The sequence below is a fragment of the Mus musculus genome, chromosome 19, assembly GCF_000001635.26.
Source record: "Mus musculus strain C57BL/6J chromosome 19, GRCm38.p6 C57BL/6J".
NCBI lineage: Eukaryota > Metazoa > Chordata > Mammalia > Rodentia > Muridae > Mus > Mus musculus.
This window is the reverse complement of record NC_000085.6, coordinates 19513245-19535277: the sequence shown is the minus strand read 5'-3', so window position 1 is coordinate 19535277 and position 22033 is coordinate 19513245.

Below are 22033 nucleotides of genomic sequence, written 5' to 3'. Positions count from 1 at the left end.
TCCCTAAGCTTTTTCATTTGACTTTACACCTCTTGACTGAGGGATGTTTATGAATTATCTGTCAATAATTCTCTTAAGTATTAGGGGGAAAGAATCACTTTCTCCCAAATAGAGTTCCATAAGAATACTGTACATTGAACAAGAAACCCTGTTTCCACCAGTAAACTAGAAGATGTTTAAATTATTCTGGTTCAAGGTAACACAGGACAAATTGTCATAGCCACTATACATCAGAAAAGCCATAGTCTGGCAGTCTGTGTGTCACCAGGGTGCTCAGAACTGTCAGGGGGCATCTGTGTTATAGTATCCAGCCTTCTTTTTTTCATTAGCTCTCCTGCTTTAATGCTTCTGACTGATGCTTTAAGAGAGAGAAAAAGGAAGACTGAAAGCAAAGGTAATAGTACAAAATGACTATAATTACAATTATGTAGTAGTAATAAATCCAGAATTGCGGTGTAACACACCAGAGTAGAGTCCAGCCTTGAAGCACATTAGAATTAGAATTAATAGACTCTACTTTTCTTAGTATCAACCCTCAACCCGAAAGCCACCTTTGTTCATAGAGAAATACTGTCTTATGTTCTTGTTATCTACCAACTTGGATACTTCCTTACAATTCTTTAATTATATTATTTTAAATGTGAATGTGTGCAATATTTTGTTGAATGGCACCAATGTTTTCCTTTTGATCCACTTCTGTTACAAGGATTATACTTCTCTCTAAATGCATGTAGAATTATTGCTGTTTTAATGAGAGTGAAGGATGGTTATTACAGCATCCACAAAATAATTTTGTTTGAATTTACTGTATAGTTTGAAAAAAGGTTTCACTGATTTAAAATACAATTTTTTGACATAACATCTTCAGATAGCTTTATTAAATTTCAGAAGAAATGTCAAGCTTTTTTTTCCTTGTTTTAATGACAAAAATAAAATGCTATGTGGTTGAGACAAAAATTTGTTCCCACAGAATAAAAGGCTTGGTAGACATCTCTGTGCCTCCAGACTGTATTTCTCTGCTCAACCCCAGTGAAAATGAAGCATGAATAATTTGGCACTGCTGTTTCTGTATTTGCATTTAGCTAACATACATTAAGCCAATTAATCTTGCTGTGTCCTAACTCTCCTTAGCAAACGAATTAACTATTCAGAAAGCCAGTAGCAAAGTATATAATCCTTTAAGTAACATATGTATGCAAAAAGTGTTTGATTCCATTTCTACCTTTAGTAAACAAATATTTATTGACACTTGATATTTTTATTAGAATGATCCTCTCTGTTTTCAAACATAATTTCTATATAATTAATATGGCATAATCTGAATCCATGCCTGCTAATAGTTCACACCATGAAAATATCTCTTTTCCATAAAGACAAGTAAGCAGAATCTTGACAAGCAAAGCTCATTAGAGAGTTGATAGACTCAAGAAATAGAAGATGATAGAGTAATGGAAAAGAAAATCAGAGTTTATAATTACTTCTTTATAATTCCTGATGTTAAATCAACTTCTAAGACAACTGCACATTTTCTATAGTTTAAAACAATGAAATATGGCCAGTACTGGTATGTTCATTATCTGTGGCTATGCCACTAACCCTCTCACTATTCCTGACTCTGAATCTGAAGATTAGCATTTGGTAACATTGGGACAATGCCTTAGTATAGTAAGTTTTACAGTCATTGACTCACAGGAAGGTTCTGATTGTATTGTACAGGGTCACGATAATCCTTGCTCTTCTTGACATGATCATTCTATCATCCCCGTTAAGGAGACAATCTGATGGCTAAGGGGAAGATTACAGGGGTCAGTGTTTGAATATTTTCTCTATAACCACATTAATGGAAGAAAATAATGGGAAACCAACTGAGACTTAGGTCTAATTTAAAGACACTTCTCCAAATTAAGGCTTGCCCTTTCACCTCTAGCCACACACATCCTTATTCATCTTTCTCAGCCAACTTCTGTGAGTTCTTAAAACATTCAATTTCAAAGTGCTTAATATAAGTACTTTCAATAAAACTTGTAGGAAACTTAAATTAAAATATGTGGCCAACTTAGAGAATACATTTCCCAAAAAGTGGTGTTCTTGAGATAGAAAGAATTTCTAGTCATTTCAAAGTAATTTCTTCTACTAAATAAGGATTGAAAATGCAGGAGGTGATTATCAGCTAGTAAAATTATCAGATGGAGTATCTCTTCAATTCATATGAGGATGCTAGTTCCCTATATAAGCAGAGACTTTTATAAACTAGACATTGTTATTTATTATTATTATTATTATTATTATTATTATTATTATTATTATTATTATTATTATAGCTAAAGCCTAGGTTAAAAATATGCACACCAAAATGCTCTCCTGACTATTCTGATTGTAACTTAAAAAAAAAAAAGACTAAGCTAAATAATGTTTCCAAATGTCAGTAATAGAATATTTAAGATGAGGAAACTAGAAAATTAAGAAAAAAGAAGGGCTAAGACAGAAATGTTTTTTTTATTTGGCTGTCTTAAAGGAGTAAGGTTCAAATACTAGAAAACTAAGAAAAATACATACAACTGCAGAAAAAAATAATAGAGGAAAATCTAAAACATAACATAAAGTGTTTTTCATATAAATCTTATTAACTTTGATTACAAAACAGTAATTTTCCCACAGTCATCAGATCACAGTAACTCTAGTTACTGCCCAACTTACATAACATTCAGGTCTCATCCCTTACTGAAGAGTAGCCATAGGCAGCTGAGAAAGACTGAGATAGAATAATCCTTTTTAAATGCATGGTCATATTTATTTTATTTTATATTATATTATATTATTTTATTTATTATTTTATTTTTATTTGCCAATAATATTTGTATTACATGTATTAATGCACATGCTTTTATTCACTGGATGTAAGAATGGTTAGTTTAAGGCTAAGTAGAAAAATGTGTTCCAATCTTCGGGTTCCTTCTTACTCTCTGGCTTCAGCTGCCTCTGCTGACCTGCACTGAACTACATGACCTCATGAATGAACTCAACTCCACTGCACTGCACTCACTGCACTGACTCTCAACTGACTGACATTCTCCCTGAACTGCTCTTAAATAGCTTCTCTTTTATGGGCATCTCTGACTCATTTTATGAAATCTTTCTCTGACTTATCACTTAGTCTGCCACTCAGTTACACAGATGTCACATTCAAGCATGTTGCTTCCTTCTACAAACTCACCTTGTCTCCATGGTTGGGATTAAAGATGTGTACTAAGGTCTGTGTTCCAGCCAGAGGGATTAACAGGGTGTGGAATTCCAGCAAGGTCACACAGACTTAGAGGCCTTTATTGTGATCCCTTGCCAGAACAGCCATGCTGCTGGATTTAAATTCTTCTTCACATTCCCTCATTAGATTACCCATGTTCCAAACTTCACACCCATACATCATTAAGTAGACATAGAAGGTAATAAAAAATGAAGACATAAAATTGGAAAGGTTGCTCAAAGGGGGGATGGAAGAAGTTAGAGGTACTAAATAAAGATGGATCTGTCACTCTTAAGTATGCACATACATGACATTTTTAAGAGCAGAAATTATTATTTTAGCCCTTTCCCCAACTCCTCCATTGGAGGTCTCATGCTCAGTACAATGGTTGGCTGCAAGCATCTGTATCTGTATTGGTCAAGCAATACAGGTTGGCAGAGTTTCTCAGGAGACAGCTATACCAGGCTTCTGTTAGCAAGCACTTCTTGGCATCAGCAATATTGTCTGGGTTTGGTGGCTGCAGATGGATGGATCCCCAGGTGGGGCAGTCTCTAGATGCCCTTTCCTTCAGTTTCTGTTCCACTCTTTGTCACTTTATTTCCTTTTGCAAATCCATGTGGACTAACAAAAGACCCAGGATAGTTAAAACTATTCTCAACTATAAAAGAACTCCTTGGGGAATCACCATCCCTGATCTGAAGTTGTATTACACAGCAACATTGATAAAAACTTGATATAATAAAAAATAAAAAATGATGCTATTGGTACAGATAAAGGCATGAAGATCAATGAATAGAATTGACAACCCAGAAATGAACCCACATACCTATATCTATCTATGGTCACTTGATCTTTGACAAAGGAGCTAAAGCCATCCAGTGGAAAAAAAGACATTTCCAACAAATGGTGCTGGTTCATCTGGAGGTCAGCATGTAGAAGAATGCAAATCAATCCATTCTTATCTCCTTGTATAAAGTTCAAGACCAAGTAGATCAAGGACTTCCACATGAAACCAGATATACTGAAACTAATAGAAGAAAAAGTAGGGTAGAGCCTTGAACACATGAGCACAGAGGAAAATTTTCAGAACAGATCACTAAACTAGAAAATACCATCCTGAGTGAGGTAACCCAATCAAAAAAGAACACACATACTATGCACTCACTGATAAGTGGATATTAGCCCAAAAGCTCTGAATACCAAAGAAACAATTCACAGACCACATGAAGCTCAAGAAAAAGGAAGATCAAAGTGTAGGTGCTTCAGTCCTTCTTAGAAGGGGGAACAAAATACTCATGGGGGGGCAGAGACAAAGTGTGGAGCAGGGACTGAAGGAAAGGCCATCTAGAGACTTTCCCACCTGGGGATCCATCCCATATAAAGTCACCAAACCCAGACCCTATTGTAGCTGCCAACAAGTGCTTGCTGACAGGAGCCTGTTATATGTGTCCTCTGAAAGACTCTGCCAGAACCTAACATATACAGAGGCAGATGCTTGCAGCCAACCATTGGATTGAGCATGGGATGCCCAGTGGAGGAGTTAGAGAACAGACTGAAGGAGTTGAAGGGGTTTGCAAGCCCATAGGAAGAACAACAATATTAACCAATCAGACCCCACCCCCAGAACTCACAGAGGCTAAACCATCAGCAAAAGAGTACGCATGGTTCTAGCTGCATGTGTAATAGAGGATGGCCTTGTCAGTCATCAAAGGGAAGAGAGGCCCTTGGTCCTGTGAAGTCTCGATGCCAAAGTGTAGGGGAATGTAAGGGTAGGAAGGTGGGGGAAAAACCTCATAGAAGCAGGGAAATGGTGATAAGATAGGGAGTTTGCAGAGGGGAAACTGGGAAGGAGAATAGCATTTGAAGTGTAAATAAATAAAATAACTAATAAAATTTTTTAAATCTTAAATGTAAAGTATAATTATGGTATAAATTTTAAAAAGAGAAAAAATTTCCTTCCTTGTTTCTTCATATATATTTAATCCTGATCCAAAGGATACTTATAATTTCTGTTAAAAATTATAAAATTCTATAATCCCTAGCTTATAAATAAAACAATAAATTTATCCAATCTCTGGTTCATAAATGACACTCTTAGCTATGTCCTCAGTAGATGGATCTACACAGCTTTCAGAGGCCTCATCAAAAAGGGCACTAACAAGCTGGACATAGTAGTGCATGTCTTTAATCCCAGCAATTCAAGAGCCAGAGGCAGATGAATCTCTGTGAGTTCAAGGCCAGCCTGGTCTAGCAAGTGAGTTCCAGGATAGCCGAGGCTCTGTTACACAGAGAAACCTGTTTCAAAAAACAAAAAACAAACAAAAAAATAAAAACAAAAGAAAGAGAGAAAGAAGAAAGGAATGAAACAGAGCAACTAAGTTTATTTATAAGATAGAACTCTTATATTCTAACTGCCTGCTCTTAACACCCACAATTTAGTTGTTCTGGTTCCACATATTAATTCTGGGATTCACAAACATTGTGCAATTGCATATATAGTAAGTTTGAGATATTAAAAACATGTATAATTTTTACTATTTAAAATGACTTATTTTTATTTTATTGGCCTATAATATTTGTCCATATTTATTAAATTGAGTGTGATGTTTAGATTCATCTGTTTCTTGGGTATTTGTCAACTTAATGTAATTAGAATAATTGTTATCTTCAACTCCCTCCATTATTTTGTGGTATGTAAAATGAAAGTCCTCCCTTCTATTTAATAAATATAAACATCCTAATGTTTCCCAGATCTCTCAAAACTTGAATTTGGAAGAGTTTGCAGTTAAGTTTCAAAATCCTGTAAGGTCCTCAGGTCACTGAAAAGTATAGATATTCACATTATCCTGTTTTCATATTAAGATATATCGGCAATAAATCATTGCATTTTTCTTATGTGTGTGTAAACAAACATGCAATCTGTCATTCTGGAAACACAAGGCATATGGGACAACTGTCCTTTGGATGAGAGCTGTTTCTTAGGTCTGGAAGTCATCTCAATTCTTTCATCACAATGAGTCATGCCATTCTGAGCAGCTACAAGCCCCTCAGCCTGCAGTTGCTGTTCCCTGGTATCATGTAACAACACTATGTGTCTCATGACAAGGTCATTACCCAGGAGATGTTGCTAACCTTTCTGTCTGTATTGCTACAACATGCATCTGCTGACCTGACCCTTGTGAAACAGAAATGATGTTAAACCAAGACTGTAAGGCAGACAGGAATATAATGGCAAACAAAAATTCTGGAAGATGTAGCCAAATGGTTTTGTCTCATAATTGAATACTAAAGATTATAGAACATCAACACTCCTGAGAATCTGATAAAAAGCTAGATGATAGTCATCTGTCCAACAGTTTTGGATCAACTAATTGGGTAAAATATTTCTCCACTCCTTCTCTAATGTATTTTTATTTATTGTATTTTTAAAATTATCTATTCACTGTAAAGAACTATAAAATAAACTGATTGAGGTAGCCCAAGAATCAGAAAAACAAATACTAAGTGTTGCCTGACTTAAGGATCCTAACTCCTAATCTGTACATTTACATGTATAACCTGAACTTATCTAAGAATCCAGGAAAGTAGAAATGGGTGGGAGAGGAGCTCTAGAATGTGTGTTAGTGGGACACAGGTGCTTTCAAAGAGGCAATTATGAAGAATCGGGCTGGGACTTTTAACTAGAGAAGGTAACATAGAGAATAAAAGGAAGGGGTGATTGAAAAAGGATAATTGGAAAAACCAAAAAGAAACTCATTATTATATAAGCATAGTTTAAAATACATTATATGTGTGGGTATACACATAATTTAAATAGCAATATGGTACATGACATGAAAATGCTGCTCAGAGAAACAACGGGCTAATCTGCAAAGCCCACATTGCTAAGTATAGGAAACTTCCCTCTAAGGTGCTGATTAGAGAAACCCACTCACCAAACAATATAGACCACTGTTAAAATCTCTGGTTGTCTTCCAGAACTTAAAGGTAAAATTCTATTGACCAAAATACACACATTTTGCAGTCAACTTGGAGCAAGATAGATGGAACATATCTGAATGATTCCTCCCTGGGGACTGGCGCTTAAAGTATCAGAAGGTGATGTGTAAGCTGCCAGAAGAGGAAACACAATCAGTAGTCAATTGACCCATGGTGTCTATTGTCTAAACCACATTGAATCAAAAATATTCCAAAGTATATTACAGTCATTTTTATCTTGAAATGACTTGTAGCTGTCCAATTGGACTCAAGATCTACTTAATTGGATATAACTCATGTGTACTTCTTAAAACCTAACCAATGACCACCAGCATTTCCCTAAACAAACACAGTTTTTAAATGTACTAAAAACACTTACTCATGTATCTGCAGATAAATATAGTGCTCACTCCTCATTTTAGAAAGTTTGTTTTCCAACAGATAGAGACTATTACAGGTGACCCCCTTGATAGGTTATCTACACATAACAGATAACCCCTAAATATATTTGTATACAGGACACATAAATGTGTTTGAAAATAATCAATTGTATTAAAAATGAAACAAGTTTGTTAAATTTAAAAAATAAGTTAATGTTGTGTGCTCAGCAACAGCAGATACACTCTAACACCTATGCCTAAGGATCAGGGTAAATTATGCATGAGGAGTTCAAAATATTAAAAGTCCCAGAAGACAAGAACATCTTTGGCGAGATAATATCTTGTAAACAGAGCAGGGGGAATTACACCCATAGAATCTCAAGAATACTGTTGCCTAAGCAAGAACTGCATCACCAGTTGACATGCAAATTTGGCTGAAGGAAATTTCATCAGGTTCTAGCTATAGATAAAGAGCTATAGGCAATTACTCGCTGCTGAGGAAGTAGATAGTAGTTTTCTTCATGAATGAATCTTGATAGGTTTTTAAGTTCCAAGTGGTCAGTCCTAAACATATTAACATAAAAGCAACATAAAATATACTCATTATTTTTATGTATGTGTCTATCTACCATCTATCTATTATCTCTCTATCTACCATCTATCTATCTATCTATCTATCTATCTATCTATCTATCTATCTATCTATATCATCCATCTATGTAGACTATATCTATGTATAAAATATATGATATAGAGTACATATGTAGAATAGTCTACATATAGTCATATATACATATATGTATATTCTACATGCATATATACATATATACATATATATTTTCAAATATACCTATATATATGTGCATGTTCTATACAAATATAAAACTCTATGTACATATATGCGAGTGTACATACATATGTATGTATATATAAGTAACAACAATAATTAAAGAAAATAATTGAATTTTAGAAGGAGTATAACAAGGGATAAAATAGGAGTAGGTGATGGTAGAGAAGGTGTGACCATGATATAAATACAGTGTACTCATGTAAGGGATTCTCAAAAAACCCGACAACCCTAAAACAATAACAAAATATATAAAATTAGAATAAAAATGACGTCAGGACATTTAAAGAGCCTACACATGAGTGCAAGGGCACAGAAAACATCCTTCAGGGGACTTTTAAGCTACTTATTTTTCTAGTAGCTTGCACTGGAGCATGTGGTGAGAGTGGAAAGGAAGAGAGAAGCAGCAACACTGTTCTGAGAATAATTGATTTTGATTTGAGATGCTGCTAGTAAAGTGGTGCATTGGCACCTTAAAGCTACAAGTAAGGACAACATGACAGGCTCAACTTCCACCGTTGCTTCACTATATCAACTATGTTTCATAAAATATCACACTTTGAATAAAACCAAGCTATTTTGACATGACAGTACTAAATTCTAAGGCAAGCCAAGGGGAGGGGGCAAGGAGTTTCATTCACTTTGTGTCAAGGAAACATTGAGTGTGTGTATGTGTGTGTGTGTGTGTGTGTGTGTGTGAGAGAGAGAGAGAGAGACAGAGAGACAGAGAGACAGAGAGACAGAGAGAGAGACAGAGACAGAGACAGAGAGACAGAGAGACAGAGACAGAGACAGAGGCAGACAGACAGACAGAGATCTGTGTATGTGTATGCATGCATATATATATTTAAATACTTGAGTACATTTTCAAGATTTTCATTTTCATTCTCTGAATTCTGAGTGAAAAAAAATGCTAAGTTCAAAACGAAAGTTGAGATTAAATAAAAATTAAATACTTGAATTTTTCCATATTGTTCATAAATGTATTTTTGTCTTCCATTCCAACAAACATCAGATTCTAACAGCAAATATTCATTAATTTTGTTTTTAGTACACATTTATGCATCAGGTAGAACATGTATAAAACACCGCTAAAAATAGGCCCATTTTCTAGTGGCTAAATTTTGTGAGATAGAAGATAAGCACGAAATGAGGCTGTAACCATGGAAGAAGGTAAGGCCTGCTAAAAATAAAAAAATTTAAAAAAATTGAAAATGGCCTGCCTCAGAACAGAAATGCCAATTAAACAGGGAACATTTCAGCCAAATCATCAGTTTGAGAATATGTGTTCTTTTTTCCTTCAGAATATATTTTGACATATTGCCAAATAACAGTAATTTTCTCCTGGATTGACAAAATTAACTAATTGCTTCAGATTTACAATCCTTTGGAAATGATTGTAGGGTATTTTAATTGTACAGAGAAACGGACTTCACGAGGATTTTAAGCAAATTTGGCAAACATTTCCACACTTGCAGGTGGGTTATTTCTACTGTCTGTGAAGCAAATGTGTGGAGCATCTTGTGGTTTGTTCATCATGTGCAGTCTGAGTGTTCTTTCTCTTTCTGTCTTTAATCACTTCTTGATATAAATACAATGCTAAGCCAGCCTGGCTGTTATCAGCCAGTTCTAACATACTGCCTTAATAGATTAGTTTTGGGGTGGGATCTAGCTGAGAGCCTTAGATGAACTGTTTCCTGTTATGTTTTCCTTTTCCTTTTCTTTTTATCTTTAATGCATTATTTCCATTGCCATTTCCAATTTGTCCCTTTCCTGCCTTTGACATCATCTGTCACTCAAAAAGCTGCTTCCTCCTGGCTGCTTCGCTTGGATATCTTTCATCTAAGACAAGAGTGACTCCAAAGTGCTATGTCCTTTGGCTAGCTAGAAGTGCCAGGCTTTTACATTTGACATGTGCTCAGATTAAGAGTGCACAAAAAGGAGGAAAATGATGCAATGTAGAATTTGTTTGTAGGCAACAGAACAGATATAGGGAATTCACACAGAAATCATGAGTAAATTGACATTTTTTTTATAAGCAGGGACAAAGAAGGTTTAGAGTAGATGTTTCTTCAACTCATCCATATTAGCCAATCAAGGAATGTATTGTTTTGTACCTACAGTAAGTGTAAGGTGTCAGGCTAGAATTGTATTTGTCCTCAAGATTCCTAAGAAAAATCAGGAAAAAGTGAAGGATACTCCTTTGTGATAAAGTAGAAAAAAACCTGCCTTGTGATGATTTGGTTTGGACCAAGAAGATAAAGCACATGAAAGAATTTTCAAAATGCTTAATTTTGGTTCTGTTGAAAAATAAAGTTATTTTTATTTGACATTTTGAGTCAGTTGTGCCAGTCCTGTGCATAATAAGAGTTTTGGCAGTCTCCTTGGCACAACTCACTAAGTGCCAGTAACAGCCCTGCTGCCTATATTGAAGAAACCAAAATGCCAGACTTCCAAATACCCAATACCCTCTAGTTGTGACGAGTCTCCAAGGAAAATCAAATGCCCCTGTACCAAAAATTACACACACACACACACACACACACACACACACACACACTAGAATAAGAGGCCTGGTGCCCTAAAACACCTAATCCAGGCACATGTCACTTAATCAACATAATAAAAACTTACTAAAGAACACGTGTTTGTTGGAATTACAAGGTAAATTGAAAACCTTTGAAATACTGTTGACTGTGGGGCAGATAGAGCTAAAATTTCTTGAGCATCCAAGATTATTTCTGTTCAGTGTAAACAAATAAACAAACAAAAAACTGATTATGGCTTTTACATCATCTCCTCCAGCTATACTAGGTTCACAGTATACTATTGTATTTTTGAGTCAAATTAAACACTAAATTTATTCATTCTATCAACTTCCATGAAAGGACTTTGGAACAGATACTGCAAGGAAATATGTGAATGCGTTTATGTTAGGAGAAACATGAGGGAACGAGACAGGAGCCAAACTATGCCTGAAATCAGATCTGTTATTCATTAGCTTTGAGACTGAGCCAAATAGTACAGTCCTCTATTGCCATGTTCTTAACTGAAGCATGTCTGTTTGTGTGTAGTATATGTGTGTTCATACATCTATATGCACATATACATGGAGGCCAGGTGTTGGCACTGAGTATTTCCCTCAATCACTTTGCACCATAGCTTTTGTGATCATGTCTCTCAGTGAAGCTGGTGGTGAACAAATAGGTCTAGGCTACCTGGCAGCAAGGCTAATTCTCCTCCTATTGCCCACCCCCCACCTAGCACTAGGAGCAGAATTTCCCTTCACTCCCAGGTTTTGTATATGAGTACTGGGTTTCTGACCGTAGTTCATCATTATTGGACGGAGAGCAATTCTTTCTCACTTTAAAACAAATCAGGTAAGATTAGCTGCTACCTTTATAAAACATGGTGAAGAGATGCATCTGCAAAGCTCGCAGGAAGTATCCTGCATGTTATGGAAGCATTATAAACAATCACTTTGTCCATCTTATAAGTCAGGACATCAACACTGAATAAACCTCTCTAATCAAAGTCACACAGACAACATAAAGAAATTTAGTGTCAAAAACTTGTTCCTGCTACACAATTCTTAATGCTGTGGCCTCTGTGGCCATTTGTCTTTACACACACACACACACACACACACACACACACACACACACACACATATTGTATGAGAAAACAAAATCTAGCAGTCATCAAAAACTTTATTTCGGTCTAAACATCCTAACCATCCCCTCTACCTGCTACACTTTAATGTGAAGTCTCTCACACAGTTGAATTACCAGAGGTGATAACCACAGGAATTTATGTGGAGCCAATAATGTCGCATAAAAATGCCAAGTGATTTCACATTTTTCTAATTATTAGAATGTTAGTATCATGTAAGGAAAAAAAAGGCATGCATTAGCCTCCCTCTGTCTTTTTCTCTAAAGTTTAATCCATGGTGCTTCTTGATAGAAAATTTTGATTGCAGAGTATATGGATGCATAATTTTGAAATCTCCATACCTATTTCCTCCTGTAGGAAAATGCTGGTTGCACAGGAGTTAAGATCTCTAATGTTTGCAGTTGTGACAATCTGTGATTTTCTGTGTTAATGTGTGACTGTCCCAAGGGATGAAAGGTGCCATTAGTGAATGCAGATCTACTGTTGAGGAACTGCTAAATAAAATTAATGTCTTCATATTTACTAACCCCAAACAGAAACATATTCCCCGAGCGTGTGACTGTGGAGAGGCTGTGCATCTGAACCTAAAACCCTGGAGACAACTGTCTTGTACTATAAAGAAGCTCACAATTTAGCAACATCTGGTCCTTTCATTAAGCTGCAAAAGGTAGAGGAGATGAGGGGAAATGCAATTATTCTTGGCTGCTGAAGTTAATTGGAGAATGATGACACAGCAGTTGGAATTGCTTCCTCAAAGATGTTTCTCTCAACCAGGCTGCCAATGACTCAGGGTAAACCAACCTACACTACCAAAGTCATGCTGAGTGGACTTAGATTCCACCTGTATTTAAGATCCATGCAGGAGTGGCTGAGATACAAAATGCTTGTTTGGGATTGATTCTCAGCTCCTTCCAGAGCCCTGAAGAACAATGGTAAACCCCAATTGTCAGTCTGGATCCTGGGGTGACACTCCAAAGCTTTAACAAACTGCATTACTCTGTACCTGCAGAACAGGGAAAAATAAAACCCAAGGACGTGTGCCACATTTAATACTCTATACCTTCCTACCAGGGACACTTATAACACCTCAAAATGAAAGACTTCAAGATATCAATCATTTAGTCATGAACTAGGGAGTAACCACCAGGCAACTTTAGCCTTCTTCCCCTGCCTTCCTTCTAGCTAGATACTTGGTGCATGCATGCAGTTATTCTTAGTTTCTAGACATCCTTAATAAATCAGCACTCACATTAGTTCACTTTATTAGTTGTTAATAAAGCAAAAAAACAAACAAACAAACAAACAAACAAACAAACGAAAGCTTAAAACATACCCCAAACTTAAATCATGTTTTACAAATCTAGATTAAGATATTTTAGGAGTAAGTTGTTGAAAGAGAGTTGTTGAGAGAGAGAGAGAGAGAGAGAGAGAGAGAGAGAGAGAGAGAGAGAGAGAGAGAAAACTAGCCAGGTTTCACAGTCAATCTCTGTGCCACTATGCATATATATGTGCACACACACACACACACACACACACACACATTATCTGTAGGGGCCAACCATTCATGATCCTTCATATTCATTTGTTTTATCTTGTGTCATTATATTGCCTCTCCCCAGTACATATATTGTAACTAAGTTGGGAGCATTTGTTATAGACATTGACAACTGTGAATTTCTAGAAAGGATTCTATTCCTTCAGATGGTCCATAATCTAAAATTAAATAATAGTAACCAACACTTATGGATTATGTTCTACATGCTATGTATACTCATTTCTTATAAATCATATTTCATTCCAGTAATAACATATTGTACTGGCTAGTTTTGTGTCAACTTGACACATCTGGAGTTATCACAGAAAAAGGAGACTCAGTTGAGAAAATGCCTCCATGAGATACAACTGTAAGGCATTTTCTCAATTAGTGATCAAGGGGGAAAGTCCCCTTGTGGGTGGGACCATCTCTGGGCTGGTAGTCTTGGTTCTATAAGCGAGCAGGCTGAGCAAGCCAGGGGAAGCAAGCTAGTAAAGAACATTCCTCCATGGCTTCTGCATCAGCTCCTGCCTTCTGACCTGCTTGAGTTCCAGTCCTGACTTCCTTGGTGATGAACAGCAGTATGGAAGTGTAAGCTGAATAAACCCTTTCCTCCCCAAACTGCTTCTTGGTCATGATGTTTGTGCAGGAATAGAAACCCTGACAAAGACAAATTGGTACCAGCATAGTGGGGTATTCCTGTGACAACCTGACCATGTTTTCAGGAGGACTGTGGAAGGACTTTGGAACTTTGGGCCAGAAGATTCATTGGGTGTTAAGAGCTTTGTGAGATGCTGTGTAGGAGCTTGGAAGATAATGTTGAGAACAGTGCAGAAGATGGAGGCCTGGCTTGTAAAATTTCAGAGGGAAGATTAAAGATTCTTTTCAGAGCCACTGCTATTTTGATTGTGAAGGTTCTGTGGTTCTGGTTAGTGGGGCTGAAGAATCAGCTGTGATTAACAAGATACCAGAACTACTAAAGCAAAAAATTTGCATTACTGGGACTATTGATTCTGGTTAGCTGGAGCTAAGAAATTGAGACCAGCATCATTGAGGTGACATCTTTTGGGAAGTGTTTTCTGAAAGCACAAAGAGGCTGTGTTCCAGAGATAGCCAAGGTTGTACTCCTGCTGCAGCGGGACTTGGTAATGTGTAAGGGTCACCCAGGTGGTACTGGTTTTGAAGGCATGAAGGGGTCACGCAGAGCAGCTGACGCTCAGCACTGTGAGAGGCCATGGAAAGCCACTGGTGAAGTTGCAGCCTCAGTTGCAATTGACGGCCCAGGACTGAAGGGGTCATGCAGTGTTTTGGAGATGCCAGTACAATGAGATGACTACCAAGAGCAGCAGCAGTGGAGTACAGGCATCTGGAGCCTAGAGGACGATGAGTGTGCTGCAAAGGGCATGGCTTAAAAAGTGACCCAAGCTCTTGGAGCAGCCCAGAAGATAGAGAGTTGGATCCCAGACATTGGATTGTTGGAGATTGATTTTTGCCTTTGATTGTGACTGTGCCCTGATATTTTCCCTCTTGAAGGAAGAAAATATTTTAGTGGATCCCACAGTTAAGAGACTTTTAATTGTAAAAAGACTTTGAATTTTAAAAGATATTGGAAATTTTAAAGGGGTTGCCTTTTAATGTGTAAAGACTGTGGGACTTTTAAAGTTGTTTAGATATTGGGGATGAATAAGAAATTAAGGGTTGAGGCTTACTAGTGATGTGTTTGTATGTCAAGGGGTCAATTGTACTGGCTAGTTTTGTGTCAACTTGACACAGCTGGAGTTATCACAGAAAAAGGAGACTCAGTTGAGGAAATGCCTCCATGAGATACAACTGTAAGGCATTTCCTTAATTAGTGATCAAGGGGGAAAGGCCCCTTGTGGGTGGCACCATCCCTGGGCTGGTAGTCTTGGGTTCTATAAGAGAGCAGGCTGAGCAAGCCAGGGGAAGCAAGCCAGTAAAGACCATCCCTCCATGGCCTCTGCATCAGCTCCTGCTTTCTAACCTGCTTGAGTTCCAGTCCTGACTTCCTTTGGTGATGAACAGCAGTATGGAAGTGTAACCCGAATAAACCCTTTCCTCCCCAAACTGCTTCTTGGTAATGATGTTTGTGCAGGAATAGAAACCCCGACTAAGACACATATGAATAAATATTATTCATTCAATTTACGCTTAAACAAAGAATAGCTGAGGAGCATTAAGTATATTGTTATTATAAATACTTTATCCTTATCTTTAATGAATAGGCCTTACAAATTTCAAGAATATTGAAATTGAGACAATGATGCAAAAGTTCCAAGGATTTGTAGGAACAACCGTACTTGAACCAGATAACAAGAGTAGACAGTTGTATTCTCAGTTTGTGTCTGAGTGTGTGTGTGTGTGTGTGTGTGTGTGTGTGTGTGTTTAATTGTTTCTTTTTCCACTTTTAGGTCTTGCATAATTTTATTTATTTCCTCCACCTATTTATTTGTATTTTCCTGTATGTCTTTAAGGGAGTTATTTATTTCCTCTTTAAAGACCTCTATCTGTTTGATTGTGTCTTCCTGTATTTCTTTAAGGGGTTTATTCATTTTCTCTTTAAAGATCTTTATCTCCTTTAACAAATTGGATTTATGGTCATTTTCTTATATTTTGGTTGTGTTGGAATATTCAGAACTTGGTGTAGTGGTGTAGCTGTGCTTGGAGGTATCATACTGTCCTGGATTTTGTTGATTGTGTTCATTCAAGGGTCTTTAGCCACCTGGATGGTTTTGGTCCATGGATGTCCTGGATTTTGTTGATTGTGTTCACTCAAGGGTCTTTAGCCACCTGGATGGTTTTGGTCCATGGATGTTCTTTTTTTCAGTAGTTAATGGGAGAGAGGTGAACCTTGATGATCCTGGTGTGTCAGGCCTCTGATTCGTATCCTTGGTATGTATGGTTCCAGACTTGCATTTCTATATGGTTTCGAAATCTCATGTCTAATGAAGGTAGGCAGAGAGGTGGCATGAGGATGGAGGATTCCTTGGGCTAGCACGCTGCTCATGGCAGCTTGGTTTGGCCCACATGGCTCAGAGAGCAGGGAAAATTGGTGGGGGAAGGAAGGCTTACCAGTATGTTTCAAGTCTGATGAAAGTGAGGGGAGAAGCAACAGGAGAATGAAGGTTCCCCCTGGGATGGTAGGCTGCTTTGAGCATCTTGGCTTGGCCCAGAATTCTCAGAGAGCAGGGACGGTGAATGGGAGAAGGGAAACTTACCTGTATGGTTCAGGAGTCTGATGAAGGTGGAGGAGAAGTGGTGGAAGAATGGAAATCTCCCTGGGATAGCAAGCTGTTCTAAGAATGATATTTATTATGATGACAAGGAGAGGAATGAATTGAAATCCCATGAAACCAGGTGCTCTAATTTGGATGCTGAGTATTCATTCAAATGTCTACAGGGTGGTGTTTGACCTTCAAAGTTGTGTGATTGAAAGGTGGTATGCATGCCCCGATGGTATGATCTGATAAAAAGAGGACCATAAATCAGTGGGCAGAGCCCTAATGAATGCTGAATGATCCTGAACTTTGCAGTACTTTCCTCTCTTCTCTTGCTGTGGAAGTAACCTTCTTTGATTCATTGCTGCACCATGATGAGACGCTAAAGCACAGAACCAAAGCAATGGAACCAATTGATCATTGGCTAAAGCTACCAAAACTGTGAGTCAAAATCAGCCATTGTACTTTTTCTCAGATATTGTATTAAAGTGCCAGGATATTTACTGACAAATTTCACCAACAGAATACAGGAGATGAAAGACAGAATCTCAGACATAGAAAATACAGTACAAGGAATTTATACATCAGTCAATTAAAATGTTAAATCTAAAACATTCCTGACACAAGACATCTAGGAAATCTGGGATACCATGAAAAGACCTAACAGAAGAATAATAGGAATGGAAGAAATTGAAGAGTCCCAGAAAATGTTCTCAACAAAATCATAGAAGAAAACATTCCCAACCGAAAGAGATTCCTATAAACATACCAAAAGCTTATAGAACACTGTATCAAGTGGATCAAAAAAAAAAAAAAAGAAGAAGAAGGAAATCCTTCTTGAACATAGTAATCAGAACACAAAATCCATAAAACAAAGAAAGAATATTAAAAGCTGCAAAGGAAATGACCAGGTACCATACACATGCAACTGTATCAGATTTACACCTGAATTCTCAGCAGAGATTCTAAAATATTGAAGGGCCTGATCATATATCTTACAACCTCTAAAAAACCAAAGGTTCCAACCTAGACTACTATACTCAGCAAAACTCTCAATAACCATAGATGGAGAAAACAAGATATTTCAAGAAAAACCCAAATTCAAACAATATCGATCCACAAATCCAGCCCTATAGAAAATACTAGAATGATAATTACAACCCAAGAAGGATAATTACATCCAATAAAACACAAGAAATGAGTAAGTCTATGCCAGCAAAAACAAGGACACAAGGACAGTACACACACACACACACACACACACACACACACACATACTAACACCATCAACATCAGAATAACAGGAAGCAATTACTGGTTATTAGTATCTCTCAACATCAATGGAATCAGTCCCCCAATAAAAAGGCAGAGGTTAGATCACCCCTTGTCTGCTCTTCTGAAGACCCCAGAGTCTGAAGGCCTCCCAGGAGTTCTGCTATATGCATGGCAGCAGGTAAGGGACCCTCCCAAATAACTGCAGAAGTTGGGAACACCAAGAAGCCCAGAAGACTTGGGACCCATCACCCCAAACTCCACCTGCATTCCAGATTTTGCTTTCCACCAGGGAAGATCATCAGTTTGACTGCTCCTCTGAAGATCTCATAGTCTGAAGGGAACCCAGAAAATCTGTTGCAGGCACTGAAACAGATCAGCAGTTTGTCTGCCCCTCTGAAGACATTCCAGTCTGAAGACCTCTGAGAAGGTTGGCTACAGCCAGGGTCAAAGGCCTCCAGAAGACCTGCAGCAACCCAAGGACACAGGAGGCAAGATCTAGACAACAATATCCAGGCCAGCTAACACCAGAGACCGCAAGATGGTAAAAGGCAAGCACAAGACCATAAGCAACAAATGCCAATATACTTTGGCATTATCAGAACCCAGTTCCCTAGGCACAGCAAGCTCAGGATGCACCAACACACCTGAAAATCAGGATGCTGACCTAAATTTCTCTGTCATGAATATAATAGAGTCCTCCAAGGAGGATATAAATAACTCATTGAAAGAAATCCAGGAAAACACAGGTAAGCAGGTGGATGCCCTTAAAGAGGAAACAAATAAATCCCTTAAAGAAATACAGAAAAACACAATCAAACAGGTGAAGGAATTGAACAAAGTAGTCTTAAGGCTTAAAAATAGAAAAAATAAAGAAAAGTAAAATGGAGGCACCCCTGGAAATGGAAAACCTAGGAAAGAGGTCAGGAATTAGAGATGCAAGCATCACCAACAGAATATGAAAGATAGAAGAGAGAATCTCAGGTGTAGAAGATACCTTAGAGGATATTGACACAACGATCAATGAAAACTAAAAACATGAAAAACTCCTATGACAAAACACCCAGGAAATCCAGGACATAATGAAAAGACCAAATCTAAGAATAACACGAATAGAAGAGAGCCAAGATTCCAAGCTCAAAGGACCCCAAAATTTCTTTAACAAAATCATAGAAGTAAACTTCCCCAACCTGAAGAAAGAGATGGCCATAAAAATACAAGAAGCCTATAGAACACCAAATAGATTGGACCAGAAAAGAAAAACCTCTCTTCACATAATAATCAAAACACTAAATGCACAGAACAAAGAAAGAATATTAAGAGCTCTAAGTGAAAAAGGACAAGTAACATATAAAAGCAGACCTATCCTAATTACACTAGTCTTCTCAACAGAGACCCTAAAAGCCAAAAGAGCCAGGAAAGAGTTCATGCAGGCCCTAAAATAACACAAATGCCAGCCCAGGCTAATATAACAGGCAGAACTCTCAATCAGCATTGATGGAGAAACCAAAATATTCCAGGACAAAATCAAATTTAAAGAATATCTATCTACCAATTCAGCCCTACAAATGATTATAGAAGTAAAATTCCAACACAAGGAGGGTACCTATACAAAAGAGAAAACAAGATATTAAATATCTCACAACAAAGCCAAAAGGTGAGAATCACATACGTATAATGCCAACTACAACAACAAACAGAACAGGAATTAACAATGATCTCTTTAATATCTCTCAACATCAATGTACTCAATTCCCCAATACAAAGACATAAGATAACAGACTGGATACACAAATAGGATTGAGCATTTTGCTGCATACAAGAAACACACCTCAATAACAGAGACACTACCTCAGATTAAAAGGATGGGAAAAAAGGTCTTCTAAACAAACGGTCCCAAGTAACAAGCTGGGGTTGCCCTCATAATATCCAATAAAACAGACTTTCATCCAAAAGTTATCAAGCAAGATGGGAAGGACACTTCATATACATCAAAAGAAAACTCCACCAAGAAAAAGTCTCAGTTCTGAACATATATGCCCCAAATGCAAGGGCACCCACATTCATAAAAAACTTTACTAAAGCTCCAAATACACTGAACACCACACAATAATAGTGGGAAATTTCTTTTTTTTTTTTTTTTCTTTTTGGTTCATTTTTTTTTCCATTTTTTATTAGGTATTTAACTCATTTACATTTCCAATGCTATACCAAAAGTCCCCCATATCCACCCACCCCCACTCCTCTGCCCACCCACTCCCCCTTTTTGGCCCTGGTGTTCCCCTGTACTGGGGCATATAAAGTTTGCAAGTCCAATGGGCCTCTCTTTCCAGTGATGGCCGACTAGGCCATCTTTTGATATATATGCAGCTAGAGTCAAGAGCTCCGGGGTACTGGTTAGTTCATAATGTTGTTCCACCTATAGGGTTGCAGATCCCTTTAGCTCCTTGGCTACTTTCTCTAGCTCCTCCATTGGGAGCCCTATGATCCATCCATTAGCTGACTGTGAGCATCCACTTCTGTGTTTGCTAGGCCCCGGCATAGTCTCACAAGAGACAGCTACATCTGGGTCCTTTCAATAAAATCTTGCTAGTGTATGCAATGGTGTCAGTGTTTGGATGCTGATTATGGGGTGGATCCCTGGATATGGCAGTCTCTACATGGTCCATCCTTTCATCTCAGCTCCAAACTTTGTCTCTGTAACTCCTTCCATGGGTGTTTTGTTCCCAAATCTAAGGAGGGGCATAGTGTCCACACTTCAGTCTTCATTCTTCTTGAGTTTCATGTGTTTAGCAAATTATATCTTATATCTTGGGTATCCTAGGTTTTGGGCTAATATCCACTTATCAGTGAATACATATTGTGTGAGTTTCTTTGTGAATGTGTTACCTCACTCAGGATGATGCCCTCCAGGTCCATCCATTTGGCTAGGAATTTCATAAATTCATTCTTTTTAATAGCTGAGTAGTACTCCATTGTGTAGATGTACCACATTTTCTGTATCCATTCCTCTGTTGAGGGGCATCTAGGTTCTTTCCAGGTTCTGGCTATTATAAATAAGGCTGCTATGAACATAGTGGAGCATGTGTCCTTCTTACCTGTTGGGGCATCTTCTGGATATATGCCCAGGAGAGGCATTGCTGGATCCTCTGGTAGTACTATGTCCAGTTTTCTGAGGAACCGCCAGACTGATTTCCAGAGTGGTTGTACAAGCCTGCAATCCCACCAACAATGGAGGAGTGTTCCTCTTTCTCCACATCCACGCCAGCATCTGCTGTCACCTGAATTTTTGATCTTAGCCATTGTGACTGGTGTGAGGTGGAATCTCAGGGTTGTTTTGATTTGCATTTCCCTGATGATTAAAGATGTTGAACATTTTTTCAAGTGCTTCTCTGCCATTCGGTATTCCTCAGGTGAGAATTCTTTGTTCAGTTCTGAGCCCCATTTTTTAATGGGGTTATTTGATTTTCTGAAGTCCACCTTCTTGAGTTCTTTATATATGTTGGATATTAGTCCCCTATCTGATTTAGGATAGGTAAAGATCCTTTCCCAATCTGTTGGTGGTCTTTTTGTCTTATTGACGGTGTCTTTTGCCTTGCAGAAACTTTGGAGTTTCATTAGGTCCCATTTGTCAATTCTCGATCTTACAGCACAAGCCATTGCTGTTCTGTTCAGGAATTTTTCCCCTGTGCCCATATCTTCAAGGCTTTTCCCCACTTTCTCCTCTATAAGTTTCAGTGTCTCTGGTTTTATGTGAAGTTCCTTGATCCACTTAGATTTGACCTTAGTACAAGGAGATAAGTATGGATCGATTCGCATTCTTCTACATGATAACAACCAGTTGTGCCAGCACCAATTGTTGAAAATGCTGTC